Source organism: Gouania willdenowi, chromosome 20 (assembly GCF_900634775.1).
Source record: "Gouania willdenowi chromosome 20, fGouWil2.1, whole genome shotgun sequence".
In the NCBI taxonomy this organism is placed as follows: domain Eukaryota; kingdom Metazoa; phylum Chordata; class Actinopteri; order Blenniiformes; family Gobiesocidae; genus Gouania; species Gouania willdenowi.
In genome coordinates, this window is record NC_041063.1 from 21353780 (window position 1) to 21377107 (window position 23328).

Consider the following 23328-nt stretch of genomic DNA (forward strand, 5'->3'; position numbering starts at 1 on the left):
TGCTCATTAAGGATTCAGTTTGGAAGCTAGATCAGATCCAATTAGCTGAATAAGCAAATATTTTAGTTATTCTTATATTGTTATAATTATTTCTTTTGTAATATGATTACTGTTGGATTTGTTGATTTGACATAAATAAAGATCATCAAAAATCATGATAATTTGAGTCATTTTATGCAACAAAGGGTTGAATTCAACATACGTACAGTGATTGAAAGGAAAATATTGAAATATCGAGATATATATCGTACATCGTGATTTTGCCTCAAAATATTGAGACATTGGTTGTAAGCCATATTTTGCAGGCCTATTTGAACTGGTCAATAAAGTTCATACCCTACAATGTTCCAATACTGAGATAGTTATTCTAAACTGAAAAGGGTGAATCACAAAGCCTCCTGACTAAGCGTTTGCTGGCAACAACGTTAAAAACGCGTCTACTTGATAAACCTATTTGCAAACACCGTGCCTTTAGCCTCCACACTCACTGAATTAATGTTCCCCGTTCTGCGACATGTTAAATTTATGGGCTGTGGTTTGTATTCAAAGTGAATTTAAATTGGCAAACCTTCCTAAGTCGACCTGTGTCTTCTATTCCAGGACTCTTCTGTCCGGTGAGTTGTGACTGCTTTATGAATCGATCATGGAGACAAAGATAAACTAAAATATGCCTCTTTAGCCACTTGTAAGCCTATTAGCAATCATATTCTCCAACTCAGCCCATGTTATTCAGCTATCTGAACTGCTCTGTGATGCCCGAGCCAGTGCTGGTGTAATTAATGTCCCTCAGTAGCTGGATGTGAGTAATTGCGATCTTCTCCTGCCTTTCCGTTGCTCTCTGAATCCACTAATGGCTCCTATAATGACGTGTGACATTGTTGTGTTACTTATAGAAGGTAGAGTGACCTTTCAAGCCACGCATGTTGCTCTGTAACCACCAGTGGTTTAAATGGTGGAAGGTGACATACGATTTCAAATGAACTGTCCTATTGCTGTTATGGAGTTTAAAGTGGGAGATGCTGCTGTGCTCAAGACCACAGTATAAGAGACCAAGACAGTGTTGTTACACACACCATCCACACTGTCAGACATGAACTAACTTCTACTCCCGCCCGCCACGAACTAACGCGAGAGTGAGGACACAACAAAAGGAAACGTCACAATCACATACATCAACCCAGGGCGGCAAACGCACACGGGAAACACCCAACGTGGCAACCCAGACATGGCAACACAGAACAACACCAAGGCTGGATTCACCGGCATCACAATACAATCTCAAAAACCATAGTTTCTCTTAAATACATTTGACAAACAAGAAAAAAGGTTTCTGAAATTCTATCAAAGCAGAACAAATTGGTTTGAGTAAATTCTTGGAAAAAATAAATGATTGTATGTAAGCCACTGATAAGTTAAGAATTATTTTAAATATCTAATTAATGTACAATAAGTGTTTAGAGGTATTTCTGACTAGAAATAAGATACATGGTCCCAGTTTTTGCAGGTGTCTGACCCATAAGGCAACCCAAAAGATTAAATCAGAAATTAATTAATATAATTCAACATAAATTAATTAACATCTAATGCCCAGCCTGAACAAGTTCAGTAATAAAATACACAAACAACTAAAAATTCAAGCTCACCACCATTCACTCAGTCACAACATTGGGAAGGTTGCGGTCATCACGGGGCGGATTAAAGGTGCAGTCTGCAACTCTTATAAAAGTGACTTTTTGACATATTTGCTAAAGCTGTCACTATGTAAGGACAGCTTTACATGAAACTAGTAGTTTGTCTGAAAAAACAGGCTCATTGAGCCTTCCACAGCTGTTGCTCACAGGCCCGCCCCTTTCCCGGGGTTGGAGTGCTGTATTTTTTTTTACAGTGTATGGTCTGGAGAAGTAAAAGATGAAATTAGCGACTTTTCTGCTTTGATTTGTAATTGTTACACTAGAACTCTGTCGTGCATATGTTCGTGTGCGCAACAGCCTCCGTGTGGGCTGCTGTAAGTGACACTGTGTTGTTGCTGCTGCTGTTGAGGTGTGTGCACATTGAGAGAGAGAAGCGCTGCAGTGCATGTTATATTACTGTGATGTTGCTGTTGGACTAACATTAGCTTGTTAGCTCCTCTGAGGGTGGGACTTTGGAAAGTTTGGAGGCAGGGCAAGAGAGCAGGAGGGGGAGAGAGGGATCTGAGACTTGCGGACTGCACCTTTAATGGATGAAATGAAGATATTTATTGTTTTAACAATTTCTTCTCCTTATCATAACAATAATGAAGTTGAAGAATAGCAGAAATCAGTGCTGGTCTAGAGGGAAAATCCCATGTCCGGGCAGTCCGAGATTGAGACAAGACCAAGTAAAAACCCTAGTCCAAGACAAGACCAAGACCTTTAAAATGTGATCTCGAGACCAAGACCGGTCTCGAGTACTAGTAAGTAATAAACAACTCACTTAGGTACGGTGGCCCTGAAAGCTCACAACACAACAAAAGCCACAACGTAAGTAAAAATCCACAAAGAGGGAAGTTAACGAAGCTCAGAAATCCATGAAGAAGAGTTTAAACTTGAAGTTTGAATCCAAAGAATACTTGCAACAAATTGTAACTATGTAAAAATGTATAAATGTTTGATTCTCACTTTGAGTTTAACTTACGTCAATGTACTTACTTAACTTTAGTTTCACATTTTTAAATATCCCAAAAGTCAAATTAAGGGTGTTTACGTAAAAAAAACTGAGATATCACCTCCAGGATGATCGGTTTGATATCTCATACATAATTATAACGTTACAGACCTTCAAGCCTAAACCACACTCATTAGTGAGAGGATGATACATGCTTGGTGTTTTAACGTTAATATAGAATTATAGATCGATGCCTGCAGTTATCTTTCCAGTGATATTAATGCTGTTCACATCCTCACTCAAAACAGTTGAGTTCACACTAATGATTAACATTTCAAAGTATTGGATGTATTTTCTTGTAAATATGCCAACTTTTAAAAAACTTGTTAGCCCTTTTTCTTATTTACATCTTAAAGTATCTGGAAAGTAAAGGAATGAACCAAAAACTATGTGAGGGGGTGGATGTGGTGGAAGTTGTGCAGAGGAGACTGAGAAAGGCGTGTTGCGGTGCAGCGCAGGAATATTTATAAAAAAAAAACAAAGGGTGTAGGCCAAAGCAGTGTGTATTACATTTTGACAGAAAGTAACTAAAATACTGGAAAATAAGTACACAGTAAGAGACATGGTGTGGGTGTGAAGGCAGGCACACAACGGGAAGCAGCCGCTGCTTGAATTGCGAGGTGATCGGTACAGAGTGGGATGAGATAAATACACAATCATACACAGGTATGGAGTGAATGGAAAAAAACGTTATTACAAAACCAGAGAAGGAAAGGAACAGTACAATTATTTTGTTACTGTAAATGTTGTTTTTTTTTCCAGGTTATACATTTTTTCTTAACACTTAAAATTTGATTCCTACATCTTTTTACACAAACGTCTATACTTCCTACTTTGTTCAACGTGATTTAAACGATGAAAACGTAACTTGATGAGAGAAACAAAACAAGTAAAGGAGAAAGAAGGGACAAATACTGTGCAAGCCGCGTTGCCAGATTGGGATTAAGTGGCAGTTTAGGTAATATTGAAGATGCTAAAGGAGATTTTTTAAATGAGCAGATAAAGACATAGTGTAGGTCTCACTGACCAATAAATCGAAGATGATTTGCTTGAAGAAAAGATGTAAAATGCCAGTTTAGATCTCCACTGGAAACACTGGGTTTATTGACATTTTTGGAAAAGCTTCGCGCTTTGCATTGTGGGATGTGGAGTCCTATGGCCCTCTACATCTTTTTTTTTTTTTTTTTTCGAGCAAATAATCTTCAATTCATTGATCTTTTAGGCCAACAATAGGTCTTTATTTGATTAAAAAATAATTATCATCTCGAGCAGCTTTAAGTGGATCTTTGTTTCTGTTTCATTTGTAATTCAACCTATAAACAACCTATAAACACTCAGGGGGCAGGTTCGATAATCTCTGTTACTCCAGACTAACCACTCACGGCAACCAGCTTCAGTGCAATTAAAGTGATACCAACCCATCACATGAATTGACTTTCAATAACTGCTTTAAAGATGAATAATTAAGATGGGGACCAGTTTTAAACCTTATTTTACCTACTTATGCCTTTTTTTCTTGATGTCTATTTCCTTGTCTCCTTTATTGCAACCATATATACATATATATATATATATATATATATACTGTATATAGTCTCAGGACTATTGTTATTGAATCTATTAGGGGACATTAGGCATGACCCTTCGAGCTTTAGCTGCAGATTTTCTATTAACTTGTCAATATTTTTCTGTTTTATCTCAAAGTATTTCCCTCTCACATTCCACATTCTCACAAGCGCAGATGCTTCACTGCTGCGTTAATTTTTCAATAAACACAATGTACATCGCAGTGCTTTGGGACTTGTAGTCCAAAGTGCATTTGAAGCAATCACTGTATGTTACCGTCATAAATGTATAGGCCTATTACAGTTGTCAAAAAACATGAATCAAGTCAGAATTTCCAACAAAATACCAATTTATTGCTCGTCCAGATCAATTTTGCGGCTTGTAGTGAAAACCTTCAGCTCTATCAAGGGAAAGCAAGCAGCATCAAGCAATTTAAAAACCAGGTTGATCCGCAACTGGTAAATGTAAAGAGGAGAAGGCAGGATGTAGGATGTATTTCACCCTTACAATATTTCCATTTTGGACAGATTTGAAGCTTTTCTCCCCATTTATCAGATTAATGATATTTCAGTCATAGTTCAGCTTAGGGCTGTGTGTAAGCATGTGTTTACACATCAAATATCACACAGTACAATCTTAAACCTCTGAAAAGATGCTGGGAATCCTGTTTGACCAAGATTTAAAAACAAAGAAAAACAACAAGTGTCCCAGGTTTTGCAGACACTTTGTGGTTCTGCACACAGGTACAGTACATTACCTGCATATACTTGTCTATTTATGTCGTATTAATGGAAAGCTGATCAACATCTGCAGTAATATTTCAATTTTGAATAGTTTTATCGACATTTAAAGCTGAAAGATTGAAGCTGGTAAAGCCATCAAGTACCTGCTCCAAATGTATTAATGCATTAGCATCCAATCGCTAAAGGATCTGCAGCTGCTTACATGGCTCTGTTTATTCAAAACAAACACCCAGTCATTAAGCAGCCTAAGATAATTGTGCTTCAAATGCTCTGCTTTTATGCCATCAGACCTTACTGGTTTACTAATATAATCCATACTACGGGAAATGCAAACCCTGCTTCCTGAACTAAAGCCTGCAGTGGATTTCTAAACCGGGAAAACTGTAATCGCATCACTCTCATTGTCGTAAACTGATCATGTGTGAAAGAAGAAAACGTCGCAGGAAGAGTTTCAAAATTTGATACGTTTCATTTTCTCCATCCTGACCGAGGCCATCGGATCCATTTCAGCTACCACTGCTTTTCTTTACGAGGGCAGGTCTGATGATAGCACAGAGGGAGTCACTGGCACCGGCGCTGGTTTGAAGCCATTAGAGAAAATCCCCAGGACTATTTGTAATGTACATTCAATGGGAACATTCTCCCGTTTATGCTCAGCACTTTCTGCGTTTTATTGCAATCTCATCGTCAGATAGAGTTATACTGGAGTGTTTTAAAAAAAGACATTTACCAACCTTTCACAGGCCAATACAACATCAGGTTGTTTTAAACATCTTATCACAAGATAGCTGAGCTAGTTTTCCCTGAGCAGCCATCACACTACAGTCCCCGGCTTATTTATCAGCAGTGTTGAGGTAAGTGTGTGTGTGTGTGTGTGTGTGTGCAGGTGGAGCAAAGGAACAGTCTACACAATAGCATTTCCATAAAAATAATGTTCATGGTACGCAGCAATGCTGAGGTAGGGGCTACAGTCACGATTGCAGTGATGAATGAAGAGGCTCGAGTAAGGTTTAAAAAAACAAAGCAGTACAATTCAAAGGACACCAACAAACAAATGTGTTCACTGATAATAAAAAAAAAGATACATATAAATCAGAAACAGGTGAGGTAGACAATACAACACTCTGGACTTGTTCTATAAAGCTTAGCGGTGGGACTCGATTAAGAAAGACTTTGTAATTAATTAATCTAGATTTATCTGAATTAATATTTGACACATGAAGCAACGTTTTTCCAACTTAAATGGATTTCTGTACATGACTGAATAAAAAAAAACCAATAAATGTGTTTATTATTTCCATCACTCAGTGCTAACACAATGTGCAATATGAATAAAGAAAACATTTTCATGGCAGTCAGCCAAGAAAGGGTCTAAAATAATATTAACATTAATCAATATTTCATCTGGAATAATTCTCTTGTGAATTGTGTTCGTTTTTAGACATTGTTTATCATCTCATGTAAGGAAACAAGCTTTATTATTTGAATATTGGTTCAAACTGTGGTTGGATGGTTGTATTTAAAGCTTCTGAGAACCTCCATGTTCCCCACAGATAATGAAGCGTGTGATTACCATCTTAATAGGCAATAATAAGAAATGAGTGATGGAGAACAGAGAATGGAGTATCAAGGATTTAGGCATGCTGGGGACGGAGGCGGTAATCTCCTGCAGATTCAATTAGCCCACTTTGGGAAGGGATTAGGCACATGAAATAAAATTAAAGAGAGGAAAACAAGAACACGTCGCTTTGAAATCCACTCCTTCAGTTTTCCAGTTTTTAGGACACATTCTACACTAGGATGAGGTCTGAGGGCCAGCTCCAGCTCCAGCTTGTTTTATTTCTATTTTAGTTATATTTATTCTTTTAAACTGTTTTATTCTTATTTATTGTTTGTAATGTGTTTTTATTTTTATTTATTGTTTTATACTCATTTAGTGGTGGAGCTCATTTATATTATTTTAGTTTTATTGTCTTTATGATCTCATGTGCAGCACTTTGGAAACGTTGTTGTTGTTTAAATGTGCTATATAAATAAAGTGGATTGGATTGAACAATATAAGGGTCTTTTTCTGTTGTTTTGTCTGTGATTGTTTTCATTTTGTATGTTTTTTTTTTGTCATTTTATGGTCATTTTACATATTTTTCTCTCATTTTGAGTATTTTTGTTGTTTTGTGTATTTTTTGTTTTGCTTTGTCTGTTTTGAGTCATTTAGTTTTCGTTGTCATTTTGTACATTTCTCATGTGTTTTTTGTTGTCGCTGCTTAATATTTTGTGGGGCCCCCAAAGTAAATTGAAGACCCCACGTGGCCCCCTGGATGTCATTTGGCTGCATGTATGCCTTTAATACAATCAGGCAGGTGGGTTTAACCTGTGAGAACAAACACACTGGGGTGCAATACACAAGAAAGGACTAGAAACTACACAAAGACTCATCGAGAAAACCAAACAAGTTACCCACGACCATTAATTAACATAAGTGTTTACAAACAATAAGCTCAGAGTGCCACGATATGGGTAAAACAGAAAACTATAAATAAAAATAAATCCACACCCTCACGTTATCCGTGAATGTGGAAAACTGATGGAAGGGAAAAATCAGTCGGACGCAGAAAAAGCAATCTGACCCATTTCTTCCTTTTTTTCCCCTCTCTCTCTATTTAAAATCAGGCCCTGACATGACACGTGCATATTTTAATTTGGAACAACATGACACATTTACACATGACTTTTCACCAGAGAACAGCTGACAGAATGTCTAGAAAGTGTGAAAAACTGACAAAAATGTCAACTTCCACCCACAATCCTGTTCAACATCGCGTATAATTACTGGTGATCATGTGACTGAAAATGAATGCAGAGCTTCATCTGAAGTGTGTTTTAATGTTTTATTTATTACGACTGACTGCATTCAAATGTGAAAAGGCTCTGGTTTAGGATTAGCTGATGGTGTATTAGCTGGACTGGTGTTGAGTTTATCTGGTGACACGTCACAGCAGAAGCATCTACAATGACAAGGCAGCGCGGGATTTCGTGTAAAACATGAGAACTATTCGACAATTGGCAGTAATTAAAGGTTTCACAAATAATGTTGTGGAAATATGTCGCGCATTTGCTTGATATTTTTTTCTCATTAAATGGGTGGCTGAGGGTGTGGCTAAATCAACATATTATTGCATAGTTTTAGCAGAAACATCTAAACATGTAACTCCATTCTGTTTAGCAGGATTTTGGTAAGTTTAATAGCCACTAAAGTCATCTAAACAGGGAGTTGGCAGTGTTGACACTCAGCTTGAATAAATCTATGCAAACCTAAAGATCTTCAGCTAAAAAAACAAACAAACATTTAACCATTAAGCGGTGAATTGTGACACTTTCTTGATTGTAAGACGTCAAGATAATTAGCATCTAGTCATTTATCTACTGTTTATAGTCAACCTGGTGTTCTTGCAGTAATCCTACACATTATCATTACAACAGATTGGCCTCTGCAGTCTCTTTTAAGTATAGCATCAAAGGCAATGGTTTTTTGTTGGGATTTTTTAATCAATTGCACGCCGTATATAGGCGCCATTGATTCTCACTCTGCAAATGAAGAGCAACAGAGAACAGAGGTCTAAAAGTGATCCATCACGCCACACCATGAATACCTTTTAGTACATTATGTTACAAAGAAAAAGAAAATATCGAACAGCCGTAACAAACTAACCAAACGGATAGACTTACAGATCTATAATGAAGAGCAGTTTCTAGCTCCTGGTCAATAGAAGTCGGTGTTATTAGTGATAATCAGAGTTCTCCTGGCTTCAACCGTCACTAAGGAAAACCTCCTGCTGTGGAACTAATGCAGACTGTAGCACAAGTGGTCCAGAAATGAGAAGAAAGCGCAGGTGTTCCTGAGCAGCAAATTGTTTTAGACCTAATCATCATTTATGGTTCACGGTGAACTTTTTAAATCTTCCTCATTTATTTTTTTGCTTTAATGGTGTTTCTGCACCCGCGCTTTCTGCTCTGCTATAGATTACCTTCATTAGAGGCTGTTTAAAGAATGCATGTTTTATATGTTTCCAATAAACCAAAGACGTGCACAATCATTCAGAAAACACAAAATAAAAGTCTTTGAACATAAAAAAACATTTTAAGTGCTATTTACTACGTTTTTGTTTATCACTACGGACAACACAAGGATGTGTGTTGGAGCTGATTATGAAGTTCTGATGTGCTGAATATTTTATACTCAGTGAATGTAGAGGATAATATAGTGATTCAGAGGAGGAAAAGTGCACCGTTTGGTCACTACCAGCCCGTTAACGAGGCAATAAGCTACCGACCGTCCCTCCATAATGAACAAATATCTATTACTAGTGATGTGTCAGTCGTGAATGAAACGGTTCCAAGCTAACGACGGTAGCCGGCTCTTGTTTGGGAGCAGATTTGTTTTAATTTCATTGTAAAAGCAGCATGTGATTGTTCAATATGTCAGATGGGAGGGGCTACACACACACAAGCTATATGGCCACATGTGAGTGGTCAATACATGTGGTTTCGTCTGCATGTGTCCAATAAGGAGTGGAAAGGGGTGGGGCTACAAAGACACACAGACAATACGTAGTAAAGAAAAGTCTGTGTTTGGTCACATTTGAACGTGATGGACAGTTTCAGAGTCTAAACACTTGATATCACACAAGCTCTACAAACATCATGCACACATGTGCACATACGCTAAAAATGCAAATAAAGCCTCATAAATAGTAACAATGTATGCTTTTAAAAAGTATACAGAATTTGGTAATAAAATACAAAAATTCTGAGTTGTTTGGGAAGAAATGGAGCCGAGCTGAAAGAGCCGGTTTTTCCTTTTTCCTTTAATGTGAACAAACTCCTGATTCATGCAGTCTGACACATCTGCTTTATTTAATCTCATTATAGGACATTTCTAATCTGGAACCGACTTGACGACTTTACAAAGAGGGACCATGAAATCTATTTTCCAAGTAAAAAATATTTCAAATATTTAAATATCATGTTTAAAGATTATATTTTATTAAAAAAAATCATGCGATTTCTTCTTTCCAGCTGCCGAACTCCAATAAACGGTGTCTTGTGACATGAGTCTGACAGGTTAGGAAGAGGATGCTGAAATATGTATGCTTTGGCCTTTGGTCTGGGACCTATGGAAAGCCAATGAATAATAGATGATGAACGACACCAACAGACTTTTTTTCTTACTGCACATTTTTCAAGATATTTCCAATAATCCGAGAAGAGCGGTTAGCGTCAGAGTCTGCAGAGTACAACTTAGAGCCTGTTTAAAGATGTCACGACTTTAACAACCATTTATTTATATCTATTACTGTATATAAAAGTTAGCATCTAATTTAAAGAAAGCAGAACTGGTGGATTGTTGCATTTCAGAGACGTTGGCGCTGCAGACATTCATGCAAGTCGTCATCAATCTTGCTGCAGGTCTATCTGACAGCATTTCCCCGTTGCTAGATGAGAAATCTGCATGCCATCTCACCACACTGTAAGTCACTGAGGTTAAACTGTCATTCAAACAGACACCAGCAGAAAAACTTCAGCACGCAAGACTGAGAGAAACATCCTTCGTTTCATTTCAGCTGATTCAATTTTCTCCAACAAATTGCAGCTTTCCTTTGCCGAGGGCACCGTGAACACCGTTATCCCTGTTGTGATGAAAGACGCCAGAGGCAAGTCGCGCTGGGGCATCTCGTTGTTGTTCACTGGATTTTGAGATGCTGAGCTCACAAATGAAATAAGTCAATCTTTAAGGTGAGCAGGCAAAGAAAACAGCAGTCAGAGGCGTGTGAATGTGCAGGTTTGTTATTGAAACTTCACAGAAAATAAGGTTCATGAAGGAAGACAACGACCTGGAAGCAGAGGGAGGTTTAAAAATTCCCTGTTTTAGGACCATTTGAAGATTTTAGAGAAACAGACAAAGATAAAGACTGGCCAGAATTGATCCTAAAGCTGCCGGGGATGATAACCAAAATTTAATTAAAACAGATAAAGACAGTGGAGGCCTCAAATCAATAAATCTAAGGAAAAACAGGAGAATTTACTCAACAACTGCACTCAGAGAGCGCAAACATCCACTTTAACAGATATTGGCAGTTATCTGGATCAATGATTATGATCATGGTATCATGATAATTCACACTTTAAATTTCTATCCTCATTAATAAACAAAGTAGGATCTAAATCCCATACGGATTAAACTCAGATTAAAGTAAGGTAATTAAGGAACCTGACATAAATTTGTCAAACTTTATAAAGATTTGTCAATTACAAACCAACATAATTTTTAAAAATTCCGCCAATGTTGAGCGATAAGGATTTTTTTTATTCTTGCAACAGATCCAGAATCAGTATTTTTTGATCAAAACGTAATTAAATATTCCATTAAACGTCAAACAGTAAGTAATTTTGACGTAATCGTGCTGACAAACGAACAAACACCAGTGAAATATTATCTCCTTGGTGGAGCTAACAAATGTCAAAGGTTTAAACACTAGGTTTGAACTTCAGAAAAGTTTTGCGCATTGTATTATGGGATTGAGAGACCCGCAGAAGAGTGCAAAGACTGTGCCAAAAAGTTTCTTTAGGAAGTGTTCCTACTTCATTCTTATCGTAGTTTAAGTTTCTTTGCCAGAGAAAAAAAGAACAGATTTCTTCCCTGTTGGCTGGTCTTTGCTCAATAAGCATGTCTGCAATACAGGACCTACCACATCCCATAATGAGACATCTCACAAAACATTATGAAATAGAACTTTAGGAACATAACCTCGGTTCTATGAGTAACACCAGACAACCCTTCTTGCTTGGGCGAGTGAGAAGAGGTGCTTATTTTGAATGATGTGTGCTCGTCCGCCTCCTCCTCTTACAGGAGGTGGGAGTGTCCCTGGCGGAAGGACACGTTTTACCAGCAATCAGGATTGGTAGATTGAGAAAAATGCTTCTGAGGGCTGCAGTTTGGAGTGCATCCCATAGTGAGACATCTCGCAAAATATTACTCTTAGAACCGAGGTTATATAAATAACCTAAAGCTGTCATGCGCTGCAGCTTAAATGGAAGAACACCAGCATGAAAACCATTTCTCTGACTGGGACAAACTCAAGAGACTCAACTATGCTGGAGAAATTTGTTTTGGCAGCGTTTGAAATTTGTCCGGTGGTAATGGTTTCGTCAAAGCTGAGATTTAAGGGCACACACCTGCTGTAGTTTATGAAAATAATTCTGCAAAAGTGATGCAGCGATGACTCTACCACACAACCAATGACTTCAGCATCATCCCATTTGTGTATTGTGAGGTTCTCCTAAAAAAAAATCTGGGATCTAACTGGAATAATTGGTGCTGTTGCCTCCTATTTTAATTTAATCTGATTTATTTTATTGTTAAGACAACCTTACAATTCTTTAAGAGAAAACAGCATGTGTAATTTATGCGTGCTTTGTTTTTGTTTTTTGCATAGATGATGCATGTTCTTCTGCACTAATTGAAACCTTCTTGGCAACGAGCAGCCTCCATGGTGTCCTGAACTTCCTCTCCTCATTGCACACAAAGTGCTCCTCCAGGACCTGAATCCATTATAATGATGTATTATACAAGAAGCTACAAAACAAAGGCCGACACAGCAGTTTTTGGGGGATAAATTCAAATGGAAACATAGAGGAACCGATGATTATTGTGGTTATTTATGATGGCCGACAGGGAGTGAAAGCTTTTTAACTTGATTAAACATGGAGATAGACATTGAGAAGTGTCAAAAAAGACACTTAACGATCAATTTTAAGGCTTAAAGCGAGAGGGAAAATGAAATGTGAAAGGAGGTATTGGATTTTAATGAAACTTCATTTTACAACCGAGCAGAGCAAGAGTTGTCATTCGTGGTCCTGGAGAGCCACTGTCCTGCTTATTTTACATGTTTCTGTGCAGCTATCCAGGAACCAGGAATAGACGTTTAACGAATGCCGCTTTTAGGAATTTAATGTGACGTTTGCCGATATGTTAAAGAGAATAAATCTGACAGAAACAATCCACACATTCAACTCGCTCTGCATTGAAAAGTCAAATATGTTTTTTTACTGCAAAAACAGACATCGGTCAATGCTTCCAATCAAATGTTTGTTGTTCAATTTGTTTTTTTTTATTTACAATAAATACCTTGTTTTTGGTGAAAAGGTGACATTAATTTATTTTACAGTGCAGATAAAGTTGATAAAGTTTTGCCTGTTTGTTTCAGATGTTTGTGACTGAATACTTTGCTTTAATCTGTAAGAAGGCTTGTACATTGATCAACAACGTAGGACAAAACATTTATAGAATTGTGATTAATAAGGCATTTTGTGCTTCTGCCTGTGCCTTTTTCGTCACTAATCACTGTAGAGTTGTAGTTTTTGTTGAGTTGATGTATGGTGACCAAATAAATCAATGAAAATATAAATACAATTTAATTCTTAATTGTGTCCTTTATTAAAATAAGTGGACTATTTATGGTTACACCCAATTGAAATCAAACTCTGACACTTCTGGACTGACTTTTAATGTTATTTCTACTTTCCGCAGCCCAAAACAGATACTTTGGTGGGCCGGATTTGGCTCGCCGGCCTTAGATTTTGACATACCTGCTTTAGAGCAAGGAAACGGCTAGAGCAAATATCAAAGTGTACTTATTAATAATACCAATAATGAACACACTCAAAAGGCTGAGCATTCGCCTTATTAAGAAGGCCTAAAACTCTTAATGTTGTGCATTGGAGATCATCATCAGATTACAGCTTCCAAAGGTATTGTCAAACAGAGCATGTCCCTGTGTGTGTGTGTGTGTGTGTGTGTGTGTGTGTGTGTGTGTGTGTGTGTGTGTGTTTTTCACTGAAAGGACACCTTTGTTGGAAGCCAGAGAGAACAAAGTGGTGTGGAACCTTTGAACACACTTTTTGAATATTTCACACAGCACTGATCAGATTAGCAATGGGAGCCGATCTAAGTCACACAGATCTCAGGTTGTAACCTCACAGCCAAATCAAAGCGAGGAACACTTTAAACTCCACACACCGACGGTCTGCGTGACCTTGAGATCACATTTGAATCGGTCCATTGTTGTTGAACATACAAAGGAGATAGCACCATCTGTGGTGTCAACAGAAAAAACACTTATTGACCTTGATTTTTTTTTACCCTGTTGTTTTTGGTGAGGTGTGAGGAATCTAAAGCCTCAGATCAAGAAGTTGTGGTTACATAAAGGGCTGAACTCCAGGTGGATGCTGTAGCTTTCACAGTCATTCAGTGGTAATGTGTGTTTTTAGGATAATCATTGAGTGAGACATGAAGGTTTTAGATGAAAATTTAATCTACATTAAAGATTTTAACCACATTTTCAGTTGACCATTTAAAAACACAGCTTGAGCTAAAACACACACTTTCCAAATCCATTAAGAATAATTGAGGCTGCTTTGGCATCAGGATTGGCTCAGACTCTGATAATTTAACCAACTTCATTTGAATTTAAATTCCTCCAAACTGACAGGAAAACTAAATTAGCAACATGAGCTTGTTTTTATTGCCATAACTCTATCCGTACATGATGGACATAATTTGAACATCTGGATTGGGCATTTCAACATGATTTTCATCCGGAAAAATGTGGGTGCCCATACATTGTGACGTACTGTATCGTTTTTAATGGCATAGAAATTTGTTCAAAGCCTTTAAAGTGTGAATGATCATGAAATCACATCCAGACTAAAGTCCATTTATGTGTTCACACAGGACCAAACGAGTGTGTAGTTTCCAGGGAAACAAATTCTAGCTCGGTTTAATGTGCAAATGTTTGGTAAAAAGTATGTAGAGCTGATGGAGAGATAGCTAAGCTGCAATTAAAGTTAAAAAACAACCACAAAAAGCTGTAGAAAGACTTGTATGCAGACATGGAGCAACAGGAGGAGCCACTTGTGTAGATGCCTGTAGAAACTTATTGGAATAACATGCTATTTTGATATGTTTAGTGGGCAGAAAGTGGCGTTAGGGAAGCACAAAGATGTAAAACTGTAACAGTAAACAATGTGCAGGACTTGCTTTTTTTAAAGTACTGTTTTATTGCTTCTGAAAATCATATTTTCACTCTTCGATTTGAGTTAGAGTGCATCAAAAACACACGACACGATTTTTCTAGCTTGTTTGTGAAGCTTGGAAAAGTATAGTCTGACTTCAAATGAGTAGTTTGAATCAGCTTTCCTGGTCTGAAAAATGCATTTTAATAAAAACTACGCTGTGCTTTGGACAGGTAGAGTAGAAGCAGAAGAACTGCTGACTTTGCTTTCCTATTCAGGATGAAGTGGAACAGACATTCATGGATAGACTTGTCAAAACTAAACTCCTCATCAGTGTGACTGAAAGCACTCTTTGTTTCCCAGCTTCAGCATTAAAGGCATTTCCAGACCGGACATAGAAGGAAAGCCGGTGTTTTAGCTTTAATGAAGCCCCCGTGGGCTCTTTTTAAGGCTCCGCCTCACGTACGGAGAAGCAGTGCCTGCTTTAAATGGAGCTCTAAAGATGGAAAAGGTGTGAGGAGCTACAAACGCAGAGTGGGACGGTTTAAATCATCCTACTAACACAAATAATTGAACAGTCAAACACTTAATGTGTTTGTATGTGGTGTACTTTTATTGTTATTGTAGTTATGTTTCAGGACACACTATAAAGTTGATCTTATCCGTTGTTGTGCACTGGGATGGTTCACTAGTGAGGGTCAAATATATTCCAGACTCAGTCCAATTCCAACATGTTTTTATGGAAGAATACGATGAAAAAGACCCACAATAAGTCGATATGAAGATAGTCGGCCAACTGTAAAATTACTAGATAATCATTTCAAAGACTTTCATGCATAACTTTCCCAAAGCCGTGAGCCAAATTGCACACATTCCAAAAATGAAATTATACAAATTTTGCCATCAACACTTACTAAATACATTCATGACATCCAACTGTTTTTTGCATCCATTTTCATCCTTAAACTTACGAAGAATCAAGCAGAAAATGACATCTTGCAAAGAAAAAGAAGGTTTATGAATCAACTTTTCCACAGATTACCTCATTATATTCTGTCGTCTGCAGCTCATTTGGATCATGAGGGCTGAATCCTCAGCAGAGAAGCCCAGACAGTCCTCTCCTCCACCACGTTCACCTACTCCTCGGGCCCAAACCACCTCAAGTGGCTCAACGGCTCTACTCTGAGCTCCTCGCCCTCTCATAACGGCTGAGTCCTGCAGAGAAAAGTCCATTCAGCTTCTTGTACAATAAGCAAAACAATGTTGCCTTCACTGTCAAAATAAAAGCACAGAATTTTTTTTCCCAGGCAAAGAACACTACATCACAACAAAAATACATAAAATGACTAGATAACAAACAAAACAATAACAAAAAACAAGATAATATAAAAAAGGACAAAGAAATACACAAAAAACTAATAAAAACTACTCAGAACAGAAACAAAAGTACACAAAATGACTCAAAAACACGCAAAACAACAAAAATTAGAGAATTTACAAATACACACAAAAATCATCAAAACCACTCAGAACAATAAGAAAAATACACAAAATGACTCAAAAAACACATAATAACAACGTAAAGATTTTACAAAATTTAAAAAACACACAATCACAAAGAAAAACCACACAGGGCAGTAACAGAAATACACAAATTGACTCAAAAACAGATTAAAAGACAATAACACACAAAATGACAAATAAATACATTAAAAAAAACTAATAAAACCCACTCATAACAGTAACAAAAATACACAAATTGACTCAAAAACACATAACACGACAATAAAAGCATCAAGAATGACACAATTTACAAAAACAAAAAAAATACACAAAATCACAAAAAAAAACAAAAAAAAAACAGGACAGTTACAGAAATACACAAAATGACTCCAAATCCTATAAATTGACAATATCAAAACAGCAAATTTACAAAATGACAAAAAATACACAAAAAAAAACAGAACAGTAACAAAAAATACAAAGGAGACAAGGAAATGTACACAATGACAACATTTTGCATTAATGCTCAGATTGCTCATAATGCTGACATGAATGCTGTCTGTGTTTGAGTCGTGTTGTAAGCGAATGCCGCCCATGCCACAGATCTCTCTGCGGTCAATCGATACACCGACAATCCGTCAGCGTGCTTCAGCGTAAACGATTGATGTTTTAATATCTGCATTTCAAACGCGTCTTTATCTCTTTGCCAAAAGCTAACAGTGTGACCCTTCACACAGAGCGACAGATGACAGCAACACATTGTACTTTAGCTCCAGCAGGACAACGCATCTCATTATCACAGATTATCTAGAGCAGTTCATAGCTGTGCTCTCTGCAGAGGACAAATGGAAACTTTCATCTATTTCAAGATAAAAGTCCTATTTTATGCCAGTTTTAAAAAAAAAAGGGAATACGACGAGAGCATATTTCCACAAGACTAAAATATAGTTTAATATACTTTAAAGATTTAGAGGAAACAAGCAAAATGTGAGTATGCCTCATATGTGGAATACAGAAAACAATCACTGTTGATCTGACTGAACGTGATAAATAAGTAGTTTCTGCTATTAACTGTGAACTTCTGTTACAAATTTGTTAAAAGCTTTTCTATTTTCAAGAGGGTGGATGATGATTTTTATTTATTTATTTATTTATTTTTAAGGTTAATACACAATGGGATTTTTTTTTGGGGGGGGGGGACACAACCCCTGCATCCCCCACCGGGATTTGCACCCTTGCCCCCTTTGTCCAACTACAACATTTTGCTCAGAATACTGTGAAAAAACAACAATAGAAAACAACGATGGAATAAAAATTCATGGAGCTAACAGAATTTAAACACAAATTTGACATAAATTGTTCATTGAGAGATTACAAAAAAAGTGTGCAATGCATTACCAATTCCCTTAAGTTGGAATTCTGAGGAAAAATTTCTGAATTCTGAAATTAAAGTCAGAAAAATGTCAGAATTTTGACTTTAAAGTCCTTTTCTAGTGACGAAACACAATAAATCAAAGAAAGAATGAAGTAAAAACACTTCCATGCATCAGTTTATGGATCCCACAATGCAATGCAGGAAACTTTTCCAACAATGCAATATATAATGCTGTTATATATGATCTGTATGGAGTGGAAAGTTGTAGAAAAGTGCTGATGATAATACGTCTCAGTAACTTAGGGTGATTATCTGGTGTTATTCACTTCCCCTGTCAGTCAGTGGTTGTGCTGCTATTGTAAATGAGATCCCCGTCACTCAGAAGGTTGACTCAAATGTTTATCTGCAGGGTGAAGGTGGATAATTCCTCAGAGATAATTGGACTCTTGGTTGGTTCTGCTGCTGCAGCTTCAGGCAGCAGAGCAAAGTTACAGTTATTGACTCGCTGCTCAGATTTGGCTCATTAAAAGAACCGATTAGAGATAACACTAGCGTCCGTCTTTCATCTCCGAGTCAGAAAACGTTCATTTACACGTTTTTCTGTGCTTGGAGCCAAGGTTTCTGTCACTGAGGTTCAACGTTCGAACCTGGTTTTCCTCTCGATTTAAGATGCCTTTAGTTTGCTGCAGCAGCTTTGTGCTTTGGCAGCATTAGTTTCATTTTCCTTGTCAGACTGAATGTAGGAAGCAGTTTGATCTTTTACCTTCTGACTAAACATGAGCGGCCTCTTTAGAGGGGGTTAAAACTTTTAACAGTCTGTACATTTTCATCAATGCTTTCTAATCCAACATACTCAGCTGCACTTTCAAAGTAAAAGCTGCCACAGTATCTTTAAATATAACACCAAAGACTGCTCTATTTTTGGAGAGTTTCACTTTTTTAGGTTCACACTTACAGTTAAATAATTCATCCATCCATTTTCATACCCGCTTATTCTCGTTTAACAGGGTCGCGGGGGTCTGCCGGTGCCAATCTCTGGCTCTCATAGGGCGCTGGGTGGGGGTACACCCTGGACAGGGCGCCAGTCCATCACAGTTAAATAATGACCAGTAAATTTGGATCAATTCTACCTTCTCGACTCTCTTTAGTGCAAAGGATACAGTTAACCATTACCAGTTAACTAACTATAACTAAAAGTAATTAACAGCTTTACAGGATGTCCACGACACAAGTCTTTACCCTGGATTGTTTGAGTCCTAAATCTTTGCGGTGAGTCACAAGCCGGTTCTTTATCCCGAATTGTTTTGATTCTTGATTCCTTGTGGGGAGTCACAACCCAGTTCATTAGCCTGGATCATTTAAGTCATGATTTCTTGCCAGGAGTCCCTGACAGATCTTTAACCAGAATTGTTTGAGTCCTTAAACTTTGCAAGGAGTCCCCGACGCAGTTCCTTTTCTTAGAGTGTTTGAATCTTGACTGTTTAGGGGGAGGTATTTTTTCCCAGATTGTTTGAGTCCCGACTGTTTCCAGTGAGTCTGCGAATCAGGTCTTTACCCTTGATTGGTCGAGTCCTTCATCCTTGAACGGAGTCCCCAATGCAGTTCCTTATCCTGGATTATTTAATTCTTGATTTCTGGCCAGGAATGCTTGACAAACAGTGTTTGAATCTTGACCCTTTAAGGGGAGGTATTTATCCTGGATTGTTTAAGCCTTTACTCTTTCTAAGGAGTCCCCAAGGTTCCTCATCGCAGATTATTTGAGTCCCCACTCTTTATGGTGAGACAGCGACCCAAGTCTTTATCTAAGATCATTCAAGTCCCGATTCTTTGTCAGGAGTTCAGACCCAGTTCCTAATCCTGGATCATGCAAGTCCTGATTTCTTGCCAGGAATGCCCGTCACAGATCTTTAACCAGAATCATTTGAGTCCTTAAACTTTACGAGCAGGATCCGGCTCGGTTCATTATCCCAGTGTTTGAATCTTGACTCTTTATGGGGAGTCCACGAGACTGGTCTTGACCCTAGATTGTTTGAGTTTATAATCTTTGCAAGGAGTCCCTGACACAGTTCCTCATCGCAGATTATTTGAGTCCCCACTGTTTATGCTGAGTCAGCGACCCAGGTATTTATCCAAGATTATTCGAGTCCTGATTATTTGCCAGGATTCATGACCCTGTTCCTTAACCCAGATCGCTTGAGACCTTCATCGTTGCAAAGAGTCCCAGATGCAGTTCCTTATCCTGGATCATTTAATTCCTGATTCCTTGCCAAGAGTGTGTGAAACAGATCTTTAACCGGAATAGTTAGAGTCCTTAATCTTTGCAAGGAATCCTCGATGTGGTTCCGCATTGTAGAATATGTGAGTCTTGACTCTTTGTGGTGAGTCAGCAATCCAGGTCTTTATCCAAGTATTGACTCTTTGCAGGAATTAGCAACCAGGGTCCTAAACCTGGATTATTTGAGGTCAAACTGTTTCCTGGATTCTGCAGTCCTTTAAAGTGATGGTGTTTATGGTGAGATTAAAGGAGACACAGGATTCCTGATATAGATACAAATATTCAACTTTTTAACCCAGATCGTTCATTACCAGAGCTGCTCTAATGCCAATGGAGTGTACAAAAAACTGATTTTGTTACCTCTTCTCACAGATGTTGTTCAACACCAGAAATGTTAACAATAGCGACAAATTAAACCGTGTTCTCCTCCATACCTATAAAATTTGAGTTTCCAACATGGAGGACAAAAACTCATCTAGATCCACATCTGTAAATATTTATGGTCTCATAAGCGTCTCTTAAAAATGAAAGACGACAGGAATGAAAACGTCAAGAGTTAAAGCTGAAACCTCCAGGGAAATTCAAAGCTTTTATTTGACCCAGATTAAATATTGATGCTCAATGATAGTAAAGAATAAAGCCTCGATTTTTCAATGTCATACCTCGGTAAGCACGGACGGGCAGATTCAGTATGACCGAGATTAACTTTATGTAGATTTGAGTCATAAAAGCCTTATTTATTAATCAAGTGCCAATAAAGTGATGCTGGATGCATCTGGTTCCTCTCCTTGTTATCATTGGTCTGGTCTGATTCACAGCAGAGTTACACTGAACCTTCATATGCACATTAAACAGATTTAAAATAATAAATTCACTCATTTTATGTTAATATATGGTTTAAAACAAGCAAACAATTTTTCTTTGTCCATCAGCAAAAGCAGCCCTCGGTCTAATTTTCTGCAGATCCAAAAGTAAACACTCTCCAAAAAACACATAAAATGACAAAAATCAATAAATAAAATACAGAAAAACAGACTAAATAACTAAAAAACACATTTACAGAAAAATACACAAAAGGACAATTATAATAAAATAAGATATAGAAAACATAATTTAGAGTCATTTTTGTGTATCTTCATAGAGGGTTTTCACGGCGTGTCGTCAAACCAGAAGTTGCCATACTGGAGGTACTCAGCAGGTAATCAAGGCAGATCCCGAACGTCGAACGAAAAGAAATGGTGAATTATTGCCGTGTTTTTGGCTGTACCAATCGGTCAGACTGTGAAAAACATTTGGAGTTTTATAAACTGCCAAAAGTTATAACAAATCATGGAGAACAAAGTCAAAAGTTATCAGAGGAAAAGAGGCGCTTGTGGTTAGTGAAGCTCTACGAGGAAATACAATAGTATTTCTCTATTGTATTCCTATTAAAAGGTCTGACCTTTATCAAAAGCATGACCCAGATTGGGTTAGGGTTAAAACCAGGTAGTTGACGATATCAGGATACGCAATATACGTTAGACTCTCCGGGTCATCATTGATCCAAGACGAGGGAGCCAACTCACCACTGATAAACCATAACTTTTCCAAATATCGTGCCATTTCCTGCAGACCAAGTCCTTCGATGTATGCCTTTGCATCTGTAATTCATTTTGAGGAGCTTTTCTGTGGTATCGGACATTTACCCATCGCAATGTTTACTTCTGAGTGCCTCCAATATGGCCGTGCATCCGGGTTACTGTCCAGAATGTGACGTAGGTGAAAACCCTCTAGTGAAGATTTGTAAATTTTTCACTTATTTTGTTTATTTTCATTGTCATTTTGTCTATTTTTGTTGATGTTTTGCTTATATGTTTTAAAAATGAGAACAAAGACACAAACCGTTTTGTTCTTTGTTGTATTAATGCTCAAAGTGTTCATTATTCTAAATGCTGACATGAATCACATTTCTAGGCCCCGGCTGTGATAAAAGTTTCCCATGTCAGTCCTAGTGGCACTTATTTTTTTCCTTAGTGGCACTAATCCTCTTTCATAGACATTAAACATTGAAAGCTGCATAATGAAAGACAACCAATGTTCTTCCTTGAGAATAGAAACATCCCAATAAAGATATCGATTAATCATCAATCAGCTCATGAGGGAAGATGTGTGGAACAACACTGACATCTGCTGGACAAACACCAGTCCTACAGGTGAGGCACGCCAAAGAAATATTCCCTCTGAAATACTACGTTTGATGTTTTAAAATATACTTCTATTGTCATTTTCTCCAACATTTTAGGGAATAAACGTTAAGATGTTTCATTTTGGGTTAGAAAATAAAATAAAAAATAACACATATTGATCTTTTTCTTACCCTACAAAGCAAGTCGATGCTTGAAGCTTGACTGAGCCTGTGGTGGATGGAGCTGCATCAACACAGCTGATTAGAATCAATCAATCAATCAATCAATCCCAGCTATGAGCCTGTGAGAGGCACGTGCACGCTGAACTCCAGCCATCATCAGTCGATCTCAGAAGACATGATGACATTATCACTGACACAAACACAATTCATAATGACACAGCAGGATCTTAACGGAGAGATTTAGAGGGAGAAAAAGTCTTTTATTTTGAAAGATATTTTGTTAAAAGGGATATTTTCATATCCAATCATATGTACTTATGCTTTCATTGAGTAGTTTTCCTTTAAATTGATTTCTTTTGAGTTTCTTGATGAAAACCATTTAAAAAAAAAAAAAAAAAAAAAAAAATCATGTTATTGTCTTGTTTTATATCTAACGTCACCATATTTACATGGAACTGTGTGTTAAAATGTATGGATTTCACAGATTTGAGTCACTGTTACATTTTAGGCGTTGAATTATACGGAGCTGTAAGATGTTTTTATGAATTAATATTTCTATTATTTAATCAAAATAATTTGCTGCTACACAGTTAGATATGACACAACACACAATATTTAAGTTACAGGTTTGTCACTCATGATCATTCTGCATTAGGACAACTGTTTAATCTATGATGTTATATATACAGTATATTGTTTTTCTTCTACTTAAATAAACACTATTGTACAGTGTATCATCCTTATTTAAGCCTGAGAACGAAAG